The sequence below is a fragment of the Camelus ferus genome, chromosome 31 (assembly GCF_009834535.1).
Source record: "Camelus ferus isolate YT-003-E chromosome 31, BCGSAC_Cfer_1.0, whole genome shotgun sequence".
Classification (NCBI taxonomy): Eukaryota; Metazoa; Chordata; class Mammalia; order Artiodactyla; family Camelidae; genus Camelus; species Camelus ferus.
In genome coordinates this window covers 4,616,416-4,628,626 of record NC_045726.1, presented here as the reverse complement: position 1 = coordinate 4,628,626, position 12,211 = coordinate 4,616,416, and the positions used below count along the sequence as shown (strand labels likewise).

The 12,211-nt window shown below is 54.1% G+C and overlaps 1 protein-coding gene across 5 annotated transcripts in view; it reads left to right on the top strand.

Annotated features, from left to right (window-relative positions):
* The first annotated feature begins 4,992 nt into the window (after positions 1-4,992).
* The window catches only part of MFAP3L (microfibril associated protein 3 like), a 29,539-nt gene continuing 22,320 nt past the window's right edge, over positions 4,993-12,211 (top strand). For 2 of the 5 annotated variants that reach the window (XM_032470796.1, XM_032470792.1), the window contains exon 1: positions 4,993-5,246. The gene's annotated coding sequence lies outside the window, so the exon portion shown is untranslated. Of the gene's footprint in view, positions 5,247-5,499; positions 5,691-11,587; positions 11,931-12,211 lie in introns of those variants that run through there. The other 3 variants (XM_032470795.1, XM_032470793.1, XM_032470794.1) reach the window with 2 other exon arrangements.

Genomic DNA, 12,211 nt, shown 5'->3' with positions numbered 1-12,211 from the left:
TGCTAAGGAGAAGCAGCTGAGTTTGTGCGCACCTGAAACGCAGGTGTGGTCCAGGCGGAGAGCCGGCTCCCTCGGCCGCGTCAGCCCCTGTGTGGCTGGTCAGTGAAGGAAAACTGTGAAAAGTGTCTTTCAAAGTCATCTTTCATTTCCTTCATTTGTAGTTCTCCACATATAAGTCTCTTACCTCCTTGGTCATGTTTGTTCCCAAGAATTTTATTTTTTTATGTGATTTTAAAAGGCATAGTTTTTTAACTTTTCTGATTTTTCCCTGTTACTGTAAAGAAATGCAGCACGTTTCTGTATGTTAATCTAAGGACCTACTGCAGAGCACAGGGAACTATATTCAGTACCTTGTAATAGCCTATAATGAAAAAGAATATGAAAAGGAAGATATACACATATAACTGGATCACTACACTGTACACCAAAAATTAACACATTGTAAATAAATACTTCAATTAAAAAAAAAAGTAAGTTCCAGCCCCCGAGGCAGCATTTCCTGTGGTGACGATTCACGTATAGGTGACCAGAGTCTCTATGCTCCAGGCTACGGAGCCCCCCTCCCCAAGCAGGGCCTTCCAGGACCCTAGCCCCGCTCGGCAGAGGGGGCGGCCCGAGAGGAAGCCGGACCCCATGTAAAGCAGGGCCCCCTGGTCACCAGCCCCTCAAATCTCCAAATGAGACCAGCTCTTTCCACCTTCTGCGGGGCCAGCGTCTTCTGCCCATTCTAATCCCTAAGTCCCCATCACCCCCGCAAAGGGCTGGGGCCCCCTGGCCTCCACCTTGGCCTCTGCCTGCCCAGCTCGGCCGTACCTCAGGGCTTCCCGCAGCCTCGAGCTCCAGGATCCCCCGTCCCCATGTCCACGTTTCTATCACCCTCATCCATGGGATAAAAACATAAAGTGCAGAAGTTTCTTCCCTTTTCACTTAGTTCTAGTCAATAACCACTGAAAAAGAGGGAGCCGTGGAACCAGCAGCGGGGAAATCACGCCTCCACTTCCTGAGCCCACCTCGGGCCTGCGCACCAGGCAGGGGTGCCGGCCCGCTCCTGCCCGGTCAGCGAGGATGCAGGCACTCCCCTGGGCAGAGCCCCCCGCTTCTGGGCAGCAGCAGAAGTGGGTGCGGGGGCTCCCGGCCAGGTGTCAGGCAAGGCCCTGTCCTGAGGCCACCAAGCTGGAGACCATCTCCCGGCCGGTGTCAGGCACCGCCTCGTCCAGAGAACATCCTGGCACCTCTGGGTGTTTGTTTCCCACGTGCTGACCAGCAGTGTGTTTGTTATTTCGTTGCCCAGGTCACCCAACTTTGACCTTCTCCAGCCCGTGGCGGGAAAGTGGAGGTCCGGCCCTCCCTCCTTCCTGAGGAAACTATAAACGCAAAGAACAGAAGGCCAAGCTGCGTACAAGACAGAACTTCCCCAGGACCCCAGGGAGACACACCTGTGAAGTCAGGTGTTTACAAAGGGTCCCCCCAGCATTCACCCCACCTCCCAGGCAGCCTCTCCAGGGTCCCTCCCTGAACCTTCCCACATCAACGCCCACCCACCTTTCAGGACGGTCCTATGCCTGCGATCCATCCCTTCTCCTGCCAGTACTCCATGTCCCTAAATCCGAGCCACTGTCCCAAATGAAACCCAGAACAGGCAGCTGGCTCAGATGGGGGGCAACCAGGGCTGTGTGGTGACCTCGGAGGGTGGTCCAGGGAGGGCATGACCCCCACACTGGGTGATTGCCCGTGTGAGCTGCAGCTAACTGGTCAGACCACACACATGCACACCCCTCAGGGGATCCACATTAATGCTCAGTCTACACCCAGAACAAGGAAGGGAATGTTTTCTGAACACTGACTCAAGCTTTCCAAGAAGCCTCGCCTCCTTGGCCAGCAAGTCACATGCTGTGGCAAGAAACACTTGCTTCCTTCAAGTCCTCTCCCACCCCCTCCTTCCTTGGCCCCTGGAATGAGGACACAGCCCAGTGTCCCTGTCATCTTCCAGGAGATAGCTGGGTCCTGCAATGCTGTGTTGAGGGCATTTGTGCTGGAGAATCGCACCAGGCCCACCGGGCCACCAAGGAAAGTCCTCTGTGGCTCAGCACAGAAGCCCCCTTACCTCCTGCTTGTCTGGATCCCGCAGACACTCGAATACACGCCCAGGCCTGTTCACACACACAAATGTGGGTAACAGCCCTGGAACCGGCCAACACTGCCCACACATAGATCTCCCTGCCAGAGAAAACCAATGCAGGGGTGACTTGGAGGTCTGGAATAATAGTTTGTTGTTTGTTTTCTTGTTTTATCCATATAACTTACAACCATGTTTCTCATAGTGTGCAGAATCACCTGGAGGGCTGTTTTCTGTCCAGGGAAGAGGGCGCTACCCTGCGAGGCTTGGTGTGATGGTGGGGCTGCAGCCCCTGGACCGCACCATTCAGGAGGTCTGGGTGGGTCAAACATCCTGAGATAGTCTGAAGCAGGTGGCTGGCCGTCACACTCAGCAACAAAGGCTCTCAGCAGACAACATGGCTGGTAGAGCTGGGAGAATTACCTTCATTGCTAACCTGTTTGTCTGCCCTCCCTGGGTGCCAGACTTTTACAGGAAAAAACAAAATCTGTTCTAAGGAGTAACCATTTAATTAGAAGGTTATGATGACTACACTGGGGAAGGAAACCAGGATAGAGAACAACAGTTTGTGGATTAATTAGCAATACAATGCTGAGCTGTGTGCAGCCAGGGACTGATAAACAAGGACCCCAGACTGGCTCACCAATGCTCCCTGACCTCTGCAGCTGAAGGAGATTCACTGGATTGAAGGTCAAATCTGAAGTTTCAGGTACAGGACGCAAAGGAGCATAACCATCCCAAAAATTGTATCTGTTGGGGCTTGGTTGTGATACTTTTTCTGTGCACTAGACTTACAATCCTCATGAAGATTTTTTTTTAATTAATGAGCTTTCAATATTGCACAGGTGTGTAAGTCTATCATTCATTTATTAAGTAAAATCTTACTGAGGACCGAGAGCAAAAACAGACAGGCTGGACAGGCGCCTGGGCGGACACGCTGCCTCAGTGCAGGGGAGGAGACAAAGGCAAATAAACCAAGGTCAGGGTCAAACACAGACAGAGCACATGGCACAGGCGAAGTGCCCAAGAGGGAGCTGCCTGGGGGAGGTCAGAGGAGACCCGGCCTTAACCGGCTGTTGAAGATGTGAGTTTGCCAAGGAGCGAGCAAGGCACAAGGAGGGACACAGAACTACAGAACATGGAGGTGTGACCGTGCAAGTCATTCGGGTTGGCTACAATCAGGACATTAAGGGACACTGGCTAGAGGCTAATCTGGAGGGGCAGACGGGCCAGTTCGTGCTTACAACTTGGACTTTCCCAAAGGAACGAGGAATCCAAGTAAGGATTTTTAGCAGACATATTGAATATGTAATTTGCTTGAAAAGAAAAGTGTGGGGAGGCATAGAGGATGGGTTGGAGGGAACAGAGAGAGAGGATCCTTCCAGAAGGTCGATGGGAAGATGACAGGTGGAGGGCCGGTATCCAGAGACGTCTGAGGTCAGATGGACTTGCCCGGTGCCTGGCTGGATGATGAGGGAAGGCAGATGAAGGAGTCTGGGGTAGCACCCGTAACTGTGCTGTGCAGAGCTGGGAAGATGGGGTACCACTCACCACACTGGGACAGCAGGCAGAGGAGCAACTACAGCTCCTGAGTTCTACTGGGGACACACTGGATTCAAGTTGTCACCACCCTCTCCCAGGCCAGACTGTGTGCTGTGGATGACCAAGGGGCCCGAGCAACGTCAAGAGCTGGGCTCAGGAGGCACCAGCACCCACAGGAGCTCACAGGGAAGGAGAGGGATGCGGGTGACCCCAGCGCAAGGCAGGGTTCTAGGGGAAGCGCTGGAGTGAACTTCCAGGAAATTCTTCCCGGAGTGACTTTCCACCACAGGTGGTGTCTCCGGGCACGCTGGGGCTGGGCAAGCCGAGAGGCTGGAGTGAAGCCGCCCCACGGAGGGGCCCCCCACCGTCGCACCAAGCCTCGCAGGGCAGCGCCCTCCTCCCGGGACAGAAAACAGACCCTCTCCCGCTCACACGGAGGTCTCCCTGTGTTCCCTAGTTTATCCATCTCAAGCCTGTAAAATCCATTCCCTGAAAGCTCTCCATTTCTGTCTTCTCTTGGGCAACAAGACTAAAAGCAAGTTCCTACGCCCGCTCTGTGTGCGTCGAGGGCAGCTCGAGCGCTTTCTGCCGGTTCCGGGGAATCTGAAGCGGAGTCTCAGAGGAAGAACTGTCTGAACAGAAAGAGGACTCTGACGCTGTGGGATTACCTGAGAGCGAGGGCCAAGCCTTCGTCTTTGATAAAGCGGGTGACAATTTTATGTCCCAGTGCAGTTGTAAAGAATGCTTGTTAAATACGTGAAAGGAATAAAAGACGAAGGTTTCCTGAGAGATAAACGGGGTGAAACTTCTTGGAGCAAATGAAACTAATGTTGAAATATGATTTCTAATTTCAGTGTTGGGGTAAGTTAGGCTGTGACTCACTTGTGAGCCAGACGCCCGCACCCCCCAGCCCCCAGCCAGGACCCGCAGGGCCGCGCGCACCTGCGCCCCGACCGCGCACCTGCTCAGACCCCAGGCCCGGCTGCGTCCACCTGGGCGCCCGGCTGCGTCCACCTGGACGCCCACCTGCCGCCGAGCATGCTTAGTCGGGTCCTGACCCACTTCTGCGGCTGGGCTCGCGCCGGGGGTCGCGGCGCACCCCGTGTGGCTCGCCGGGGGCGGGGAAAGGCGGGGAGAGAGCGGGAGCGGCGTCACCCGCCCCCTCCGCTGCGCTCCCACCCTTCCGGCCGCGCCGGGGGAATCCGCCGTTCCGGTTTTTCGCCGCAGCCCGAGGGGGCGGGTGCGGAGGGCGTGGTCTTGCCCGGGGCGTGGTCGGCCCGGGGGCGGAGCCCGAGGAGGAGCGGGTCCCGCCCCAGCCGCGCGCGGTCCGGCAGATCCCGACAAGGGCGGCAGACACTGCGGGGCCGGGCCCCTCAACTTCCGCAGGCGCCTTGGAAAGCCCGTCGCCCTGGTGGGAAAAGCACCACAGTGTTCGCTAGAAAAAACTTAGAAACCACAGTCAGAAAGGGGGCGGCAAGAGCCCCGAGCCCGCCTCTCCGAAGCCGCCGGGGACGCCTGCTCCTGCGGCTCCGCGCGCGGCGGGGCGCTGACGGCGCGGGCTCGGCGGCCGCACGGGGCCCGGCTCGGGGTAGGTCCGGGATCGCGGGCCGGGGCGGGAGCGGCGGGACCTGCACGCCGGCGCCGAGCGAGCGCCGGCCGGTGACAGCGGGGCGCGGGGTCCCGCCGCGGGACCGCGCGGACCGAGGGGCCGCACCCGGCCCGGCCCCTCCTCCGCGGGCGGGTCCACCGCCCCCGGCCCCGCCGCCCGCCCCGCCCCGCCGCGCTGCCGCGAAGACCCGGCGGCGCCGCGCCGCGCGCACTGGGCATGCTCCGCCCGGCCGCCCGGCTCGGCTGAGGGAGGCTCGGCTCCCGCAGGCTCGGCGCGCCCGCAGCCCGCAGCGCCGCCGGCGCGGGGACGGAGGCGGCCGCCGGGGAGGCTACCGGGCGTCGGCACGGCGCGGCGCGGCGGGGCTCCCGGGCTGCCCATGGCGAGGGGCGCGCGGCGGCCGCCGGGCTGGCGAGGCGGCGTCAGGTTAGTCGGGTTAGCGGGGCGCCGGCGGGCCGGGGCGCGGGCGGCGGGCGGCGGGGATCCCCGCACCGCGTGGTGGCCGAGTCGCCGCCGGGGCCGCGCAACTTTCGGGCACTCGGGCTGCAGGAGCCTGCAGCCGGGACTGCGCGCCGGGCTCCGGGGTCGCAGGATGCTTCGGGGTCCTCGCGGGCGGCATCCTGGAGCGGCGGCGGAGGGACAGCGCGCCCCAGGCTCGTGCCGTAGTCCTCCCGCGGCGGGGAGCGTGCTGTCCACTGCGCGCTGCCGAGGCGCCTCCCGGCCTCCGGGGAGAGGGGCCGCCGAGCCGCGGCAGGGCCTTCGCCGACTCCGGGTCGCCCGGGTCAGCGGGCCTCCGTGTCCCCTGGACGGGAGGGGGCCGCACTGGCCGCGGCCCCGCAGGCCTGGAGTGCAGGTGGTGCGTCGGGAGCCGGGCGGCGCCGCGTCCTGGTGCCGCCGCGTCCTGGTGCCGCAGGGGTGCGGGGAGCCGTGGGCGCCGCGAGCCGCCGCCTCCACTGGAGTTTGTCGCATTTGAGTCCACAGCAAGTTAACATCGAATTGCCTGATGGCGTGAAATGGGGAAATGTGCTTCATCGGCTTAAAAAACAAAGTAATTGCAGGGCTGATTTATTTTAAGCTCTACCATTAACCGGCCTTCCCTTCCAAAAAAACTTGAGCTTGCAAGTCGCAAGACGCATAAAGCAAGCTAACAGAAAAGGGTGTTTGCAAGGTCCAGTATCCGCTCACACCGTGGAAAATACTGTGGTTGAATTGTCATACTTGTTAAAGAAAAGGTGGGTTACTGTAGCACTGCAGCAATCTTTATTTTGCGTTATTTTAGCTTTATATTAAGAACTTGAAAACGTTGCATTGCAGACGCTCAGTGTTTTTTGTAAAGTTCTCACTTTTATTTCTAAATGAAACACTTTTTTTTCCAGTTGCTACTATGCTGAACATAGTAAAAATTGTTCGGGATGAAATGCAACATGAAAGTATATTTTTAGGAGGGAGTAAATTAGAACAATGTAGTTCTACTGGGCGTTTTACTTTTATGGAAAATGCAATTTATTGGTCCCACTGCTGTTTGTTCCTAAAACATTTAGTTCCATTACTACCCTCAGGGTTACCCCGTTTTAGGAGCAAGGCAAACAATCCTTATTCTAGTGGGAACTAGTTCTACCTCTAACTAAAGCTGTAATTCTCAAGCTGGTTTTCCTGAGTACCACTGAGCAGTGGGTTCAGTTGTTTTATTTATTAAGCTTATTACAAAGCGTCTTGTTTGCGTCTTCATAGACCTTAATAGACTTTTGAGGTGTATTAACTTTTCGTTGGGTGGCAAGCAGCTTTGAATGTGTGTTCTCGCCCCAGATGCCTCCAGCTCTCATTCCAGATACTGCAGATAGCTCCCCACGTGGGCTCTGTGCCGCGCCTGTAGGTGACCCAGACATACTAGCAGGGACAGCCTGAAACATCCCGACAAAGGCGACGGCATGACTCCTCTTTCTGCACATTAGGCCTGCGGTCCTCTGTCTTAGCCAGAGGGTCTGGGCAGTGGTGTTCATTGCTCCTAAATGTCCTTCTAAATATCTTTGTAGAAAAATTTAGAATTTTGAAAAACCCAACATAAATACTGAGAAATTGGGCTTCTGTTTTCTATGAAAATGCATCAAGTTCAGCATGGATGTACAGCTTACCCTGCATAGCAGGGCCAGTTTCCTCCAGCTGCATTCTCCAGTGGGTGTTAGGCCCATCTCCCCTCACCCTTGACTTTCCCTGACCTGAAGGAAGCAGCGAGTTTCCCCTTTGTGAATGTCAAGGTAATGTCAGGCCCCTTTCTTGATCTAAAAACCCTACCTGTTTTTCCAGCATTGAAGGCCCATTTCAATACCACTCTTGACTTTGGAAGCTCCACATTCTCCTCACCTAAAAGTAACCAAACCAGCAGGATTTAAGTTGATAAGGGGTTTAATTATTGCTAATGAAGAAACAAATAGAGTAGACTTTGCATTCACTTTGGGAAACAGGTGATAATTTCTTTTCTTTGGTCGCGAATCATCAGGTTCTTGCAGCTCCCCGCCAGGCATGCGGTTTTACCTGTGATTGCACGCCCTTAGGCTTCTGTACTGCGTAGTGTTGTTAGTCACATTAGATCCTCCAGGCAAACTATTGCCTTAAAAACAGCTTCCCTCATCCATGTGACCTCAGTTTACTCAACTCCTTGAATGACTTGCAGTTTAAACACTTGAGGCCACTTGAACTTCGCTTAATTTGAACTTTCTGTTCTGTTTTTTTTTTTTAATGCAAGGACTTCCAGATACTGATATCGAAATAAATACTGTGCCACAGTTGCTCTTAACCCTCAGCACAGTGCAGTCAGGTGTGTTAGGCAAGTATCCGCGTTTTGCGATTCAGAAACAGTGCAGGTAACGCCACTTCCCTAATTCAGCGTCTAACCAGCCATTTGGGGTGTGACTTGCCCTTTCCAGCCAAGCCCAGGAGGACACGTCTGCTGCGGGGTGGGTGACAGCTGTGAGGCTAGGTGCTCTGGCTTGCTGGTTTAAATATAAGATATTCAATCATTCTTTCCAAACCTATTTGTTCAGCTTCTTTTAGGTACAAGGGCTTAATATCTGTCATGTAGAAACATATCGTCTAGTTGAATTGACCTCTCTGTGTGTCTGGAAAACCTCATCTGAAGAAATCTTCTACCTTAGTGTTTTGAGAGTGGCTCCACACTAAACTGAACTACGTGCACGAAAAATCAGAAAGAGAAAACGGGTTTTTCAGACGACGTGGTAAAGGAAGCCCTGGCCTGGCAAAACCCCATACTGGGAACGGCAGTTTAAGACTTGATTACAACTTGTCTTGGTGACAGCAGAACTGTAAAACCATATTGGATTGCTTCCATTTGCATAACTTTGAAAGATTTTTACCCAAACTTCCATAGATAGTGATGCAGTAATTACTGTTTTCCTCCCTAAAGACAAGCTCAGTGTACACGGCTCTGTGTGTCTTGAGCCTCCCCGCCCTCAGTCTCTGGGGTACGTGCTCCTTGGTCTCTGGTTAGTCCTTTTTTCCCTGGATTCCCACCTTGTCTTCTCATCATGTGACCTGCTGTGTTCCGTCTGGGTGATTTACTTTTCCTCACACCTGCATCAGTCACCCACACGCCAGTGTCTCCAAATCTGGATCTTCAGATAAGCCCCGCACATCTGTTCATTCGCTAACTCATTGATTCATTCAACAAACATTGATAACCTGAGAGCTTACAATCTAGTGGAGGGTCAGATGTGTGAAGTTCTGGGTGAAGATCAGCGAGAAAAGGAGTGTCTCGGGCTACCTGGGGAGCCCTGTTTGGCTTTGAACCAAGACTTGAAGGCGAAGTAGGGGTTTGACGGATGTGTGAGGTTATGGACGGCAGTGCGGCCGGAGCACAGAGGTGCCGAGGCAGCTCCAGGGGCTGGGGGAAGGTACGGGAGGCGGAGGGGTGAGGGAGCTCCAGGGATGAGGTCGGAGACGGGGTGGGAGTCAGGGCATTAAGGGTCATGCATGCGTTGCTGCCAACTTCAGTTTTACCAAGTCCATGAGCACATGGACTACGTGTAAATCACGTCTCTCAGCGTCAGCCCACTTCAGCAACAGCACAGTGTGTGGGTTGGGGGCAGGTCAGCCAGGACTGGGTCCATCAGTGTGATATTAGGGGGATGCGCACTTGAACCGGATTGAACCTGGACGTGGCAGCCATGCGGGAAAGGAGGCATCTGAACTCCATGCAGCTGGACCGTCCATCAGGTGTGTGACATCAGGAGTAGGGTGATGCCTTCTCGAGAGATTGTGGGCAGCTCTCAGGGGCCTTTATACAGAACGCAGGGCATTGCAGTACCAGAGAAACCAACTTCACCACCATGTGCTTAACCAGGGGGACCTGAGGCCAGGAGGGGCGGGACAGCCCATACACAGGGCTTCATGTGAGGGAAGAAGTCATAAGTGCACAGACTTGGTAGGAAAGGGTGGAAGAAGGAAAGAAGGAATTAATTCCCTGCTGCTTGTCCAGCTTCTGGACAGAAGTTTGGGGCCAAGGGACTGGAAGGAAATCAGTGTGGGTTGGACTTCCTAACTCTGGATTTAGAAGGTAGGTAGCTCTTTTAGAGGCTGTACTGAAGTTGTCTCTCTGATCAGTGGGAAAGAGAAAGCTTAAAGAGTATATTTAAATATCAGCCCAAACCTTTCCTTCCATTGAGGATTTGAGTTGGCTGATGGTTCAAGGAAGAGTGTAAGGGAAGGGTTTCCTCCTTTAAAAAATGAGTGGATTGGAGGAATCACTTGTTGACAGGGCTGGAGGTGGCAGGCTGGGGTTCAGTGTTAGGGGACAAGATGGCACACCTCTGTTCCCACATCTGTGCCCTTCTGTACCCTCCCGAATCGAGCGAGAGCCCTGTGGTGTTTGTGGCAGCGGGGACCATCCCAGGTTGGCCAGTGAGCTCCTCTCTTCCGAGAAGCCAGGCTGCCCGGTGAAGAGGCAGGTGGGTGTACAGTGACCATGCCTTCTTAAGGACGCAGAGCCCACCTTCTCACCTTGGCAGGAGAAGGTGTTTGGGTGAAGGCTGCACAAGTGTTTGGCTCCAAGCCTCACCCAGGATTTCTTCTGGGTCTTCACACCCCAGGGTGGCAGTGGGGTGGCTTAAACTGCCAGGAAGCCTTGAACTTTCTTGGGTCGCTGATGCTGTTGTTAACTTCATCTTGTAAATTTTTGCTTTTCTACTAAAGCCAGGGCTGGCCTGCGTTGCCCGTTATGGCTTTGCTGGAGGGAAAGTCTCAGACCTTCAAGGTTTGGATAGCCTCAGATGACTTGGCCTCTGAGTGAGTCTGCCTCTTGTTAGACTTCCCAAAGGTAGCCTGGTTTTCTCCATTTTAAAACACTTGAGGAACTTGAAATTAGTTTCCAGAAAGCATCAGAGTACTACCAGTCCCCTGCTTCCCTGGGGACTGGGCATTTCTCCCTGTCCGTCTGACCCCAGGACCCATAGTGGACTTTGCACTCTCTCCTGCCTTCGTCGGACATCCCGTCCCTTCCTCCGGGTTTTGGCGTCTCCCCTCCTTTCCCTGGGGTGATAGACTGTCTGTCTCAAAGTCCTCTTGGTCATGTGCCCTAAGAAGCCGCTGAGGCTGTCTAAATAGAACTTCTGGAGGAGGGCCCTGACAAGCAGCATTCTCCAGCTGGGCAGGCACAGCAGATCCTCTACATGAGTCTTGCTGAAACACGCTGTAAAAAACACGTAGATTTTTATTTTAAATTAGCGGGCTGTGTTGATTTCCACCCCTGCTTGCTAAACTAAGCCTTTCCTCCCGCTGGGAAAACTGTCCCGTCTCCTTTATTCACCCTTCAGGACTTGGCCAGCCCCAGGGAACATTCTGTGACCTTCCCAGCTGGCCCTGTGAATTTCTGCAGTATTTACCCAGTTTAGTACTTAATTGCGTATTGTTTGTTTGCAGGTATCACCGAGATTGTAAACGTCTTTAGGGTAAAGACCTAGTCTTAAAAATTTTTTTAAAGAGCCACCGCAGTTGGAACGAAACTGATACTAGTGGCCTCTGAAGTGCTTTGAGTTCAGCTTCATTGAGCTGACCCGTCCTGGTTGTTTTTATGGCCCACGTGAGGCTGACTACCCAGCTGAGAAGCCAGTCAGCCTGCAGGGCCTTCTCCCGTCAAAGCTGAGAGGAAGCAAAGCCTGTTTCAGAGATTCTAGGGGGAAACCACTGAATCCACGCTTCCAGCTTTCTTCTGATGTGTAGTTGAGGTAATTTTCCGTAGTGGCACACTGAAACAACTTTTGGAGAAGATTGACCTTAGGATGCATGCAGTAAAGTCAGCCGAACGGTTATTCAGGTCCAGCCAGACTTTGAAAAGTACTGCTCCATGTACAAAATTTTAAATAATAATAATGGTAAAAATAAGTAATCACAATGTTTTAAAATGATCATTCTGACAGTTTGGATGTTAATGGCATTTAGCGAGGTTGTCCCGGGAGTGGACACCGTGGGCAGGTGACAGGAGCCCCCGGGTGAGGTCAGGAGACGAGGTTCTAGAGGGGCGTCCACAGGGGTTGGTCTCTGCCTCTTTCACTGTCAGTGTGGACAGAACACCAGGCCTTCCCCGCGCCGTGGGGTCCTAGCGAAGCTCAGATGGGATGACGTCTGTGGGTGTGTCTCGTGGACCATAAATGCCAGGTGAGTTTGAGGGATGTGTTGTCACGCTGTTTGTAAGAGTTAAGTCAAGTAGGGTTTCAATTACAGGATCTCTTTCCCCTAAGATCAGTTCTTGGGGAGAGTCTGTTAAGAACACTCGTGTGGCTCAGAGGAACGTACCCTGTATAGTTGCACTTTGTGATGATGAACTGGTAAAGAAGGAAGGGAGAAAAGCTCCTCAACTGCCCTCTCCAGTTACCGAGCGGGTTTTCTCCAGTAGATGAGATTTTTATTCTGATGAAAGAAGAAACCCCGGGTGGGCC